Source organism: Serinus canaria, chromosome 10 (assembly GCF_022539315.1).
Source record: "Serinus canaria isolate serCan28SL12 chromosome 10, serCan2020, whole genome shotgun sequence".
NCBI classification, from domain to species: Eukaryota; Metazoa; Chordata; class Aves; order Passeriformes; family Fringillidae; genus Serinus; species Serinus canaria.
This window is the reverse complement of record NC_066324.1, coordinates 8,027,427-8,030,472: the sequence shown is the minus strand read 5'-3', so window position 1 is coordinate 8,030,472 and position 3,046 is coordinate 8,027,427.

Sequence of the window (3,046 nt, the reverse complement as noted above, 5' to 3'; positions counted from 1 at the left end):
CGCGCGTCACCCGGGGAACAGCTCCCGCCCCCGGCGCGCTGCCCGCCCCGCCGCCCGCGGGGCCGCGGGTTCGAGTCCCGCGGGGGCCGGCAGCGTGCGGGGCAGTGACACTGAGTCACAGAGTGGGTCAGGCTGGGAGGAACCGCCCTGGGTCACCTGGCCCGGCCTCCCTGCTCAAGCAGGGTCCTCCTAGAGCACCTGGCACAGGATTGCAGCTCGATGGTGCTGGCATATCTCCAGTGAGGGAAACTCCGTGGCCTCCCTGGGCAGCCTGTTCCGTGCTGGCTGCGCAGTGAAAACCTTACTGCAGTGGGGTGCACAGCCGGGGGGACCGGCTGGGTACCGGGGGTACCAATGCGCTTTGTGCGTTTGGCACAAAGTGCCCATTCAGGGCCGCCCCGCATCGACAGCGAGTGCCCCCCACGTGGGGTTCGGATAGGTTCGAGTAAACCCCTTAATTCCGGGGGACATGAGGGGTGGCCTTTAGCGTACCAGGAGGTGTAGTCCGCCTTTCAGCAGCGGGATTTGGCCAAACGATCCGGTGCCAGCACAGCGTGGGGGATTTCGCAAGCCCCGTGCTCACGTGGAGCGGGAGTTGATGGTGCTGAGCGAGGGGAGCGTGTTTAACATGGGGCTGTGGGCAGGGGGATGACCAGAGCTGGAGGAGAGGTGCACGTAGAGGTCTGTCGCAGTACATCACGGTGGGTCCCCCTTGAGACCCCTTTACCCAGGACAAAACACTAGCTTGGTGATGCCAGGTGTTGTACATGTGTCTACAAAACTATTTCACCTGTGATGACCGTGCTGGCCAGGATGCCCAGGTGCCCCAGGGATCACAGGTTCTCTCTGGCACCCCAACAGAGCATTATTGGGTCTGTTTGGGAAACCCCATGCTGAAGATATACCCCTGTTATGCACTATTTTGTGCTGATCTGGACACAAAGGTCCAGCACACTGTAGGAGGGAGCTGAGCCTTGCACCAGGCTCAGCTGGTGTGGGAAGGGGATGGGAGGGTTGAGTGTCTCATCTGAAGAGCAGTGCACAGTGCCTCAGGCCACAGTGGCATTGCTCAGGGTTTTGTCACAGGTCCGAATTTTCCCTCAGCAGCACCCCAGCCTTTCATCTGGAGTCTCGTGCCTTCCTCCTCCTCCCTCTCTCACATCGGGGTCTCAGCTCCGCTTGCAGGACAGCCCTGTGTGGAAACCAAATCCGTAAATCCCAGAGGCATTACAAAACATGCCTTGTGTAAGCCCCTTCAGCCCTGCTCTGGTGCTTAGCCCGGCCCTGCCACCTCCCCAAAATCCCCATCATGGTAAGAGCCTGGCCAAGCTCCTCTCCTGGGCTTGAGCACAGCTCCATCCTCTCCACATCTTCACACAGCTCCCACAACCCTTGACCCAAAGAATTAGGGCTGCAAGGGCTCTCCTGCCCTATGTCGCTTCAGAATGCTGGGGCATCCCAGAAAACCCATTTTGCCATCCTGCTGCACCCACATGTGGACTGAGCTTTGTTTCTCCAACATCCCAGGGCTCCCCTCCCTTATGGGTCTGTGGCATCTCCAGTTCCCAGAGCTCCGAGAAGTGAATCATCACTTGAGGGCATTGTAAAAATTTTGCCTGTGTCTTTTTTTTATAAAAGCTGAAAGGGGCCTTGTATGGATGCTGGTTTGGGAGGCCCCATAGGGGAGGAATTGGAGAGCCCCAGGAGCATTCTCTGCCACAGACCCATCCCTGCAGCCAGACCCTGCCCACATGGCCGAATTCACAGCAGGACCTTGCCAGGGTTTTTGGGGCAGGAGCTGTGGAAGAGACCTGTCCTGCTCACCCTGGGGAGCAGGCCGGGATGGCAGGCTGCCCACCCCCTGCCTCTGCCCCTGCCCCGTGCTAATGAGTGAGTTACACAACAAGGAGCTTTTATACTTTGTTAATCGGGTCCGGCATCCAGCCCGCCTCCCCACGCACGCTCCGGCTGGCCGTGGAGCCCCAGCTCCCTCCTTCCCTCTCCTCAGCTGCCTTTTGTAATGTTTTAATGGGGTTTCTTTCCTGGGCTGGGCTGACTTAATTGCAAAGCTGCAGTGAGTTGATGCCTTGTGACGGTCTAATCCCAACCCGGTGACTCTACAAAGCTTTCGCCCGGCTCCCTCACTGCTCCACTCCGGCCTCGCCATCCCTGCTCCCATCTCAGCGCTGTGCACTGACCTGCTCAGGACACTTCAGCTCTCCCTGGTGAGTATCCAGGACATTTTTCTACTGAAAGAACTGCATTGAAGATCATCATCCAGCCCTCACTCAACCTGGCACCTCCAGAGCTTGAATTGCTTTTGATGCCTATCCCTTCCCCAGAGGGTGCCCCTGGGAAATGGGTGAGCTGGAGCCAAGCATCCCTCACACAGCCTGGGCTTGGAGCTGGTGCTACAGCCAGGCAGGGGTAGATGCTGAAGGCAGGATGAAGGCAGCCCTCCTCCTCGTGGATGGGAACAAGGTGTTTCACACAGACTGCATTGGAAAGATGCTGTGAGGTTTATAGTCCAGCCTTGCAGTTGGTGGAGCAGTGAGACTTGAGAGTTTGGGAAATACTTTGGGGATGAGTATTTATTTTGGTAATGTTATTTATTTCGATAGTAGAAATAAAAGGATGAGCTGGCTGCCTGGCCAAAGTTGGACTGCTCACCTCTGCCACTGTGAAGGTGGTCTGAGTCCACCTGGGCGAGCACAGCCTGAGATGCCCCCAGCCCAAAGAGGAAAGGCAGAGGGAGAAAAGCATGTGAAGGTATCAGATGATCAATACACAGATTTTTAAGCTGCTTTTGCAAACATTCCTGGTGTTTCTCCAGGGTGCTCAGACTCCTCGGGCAGGCAGAGATGCAGACAGTAGATGATGCAGCTGAGGAGGGTTGAGGGTGTCCTCTGGACACCCACTTCTGCCGCCATCTGTGCAAGATGTCAGGGAATGGGGCCTAAGGGGGGCTGTGGAGACAATCTGGATCCATGCTGATTCCTCCTTCCCTCTGCCAGCGTCCTGCTGCCGACAGAAGACAGAGGACAGC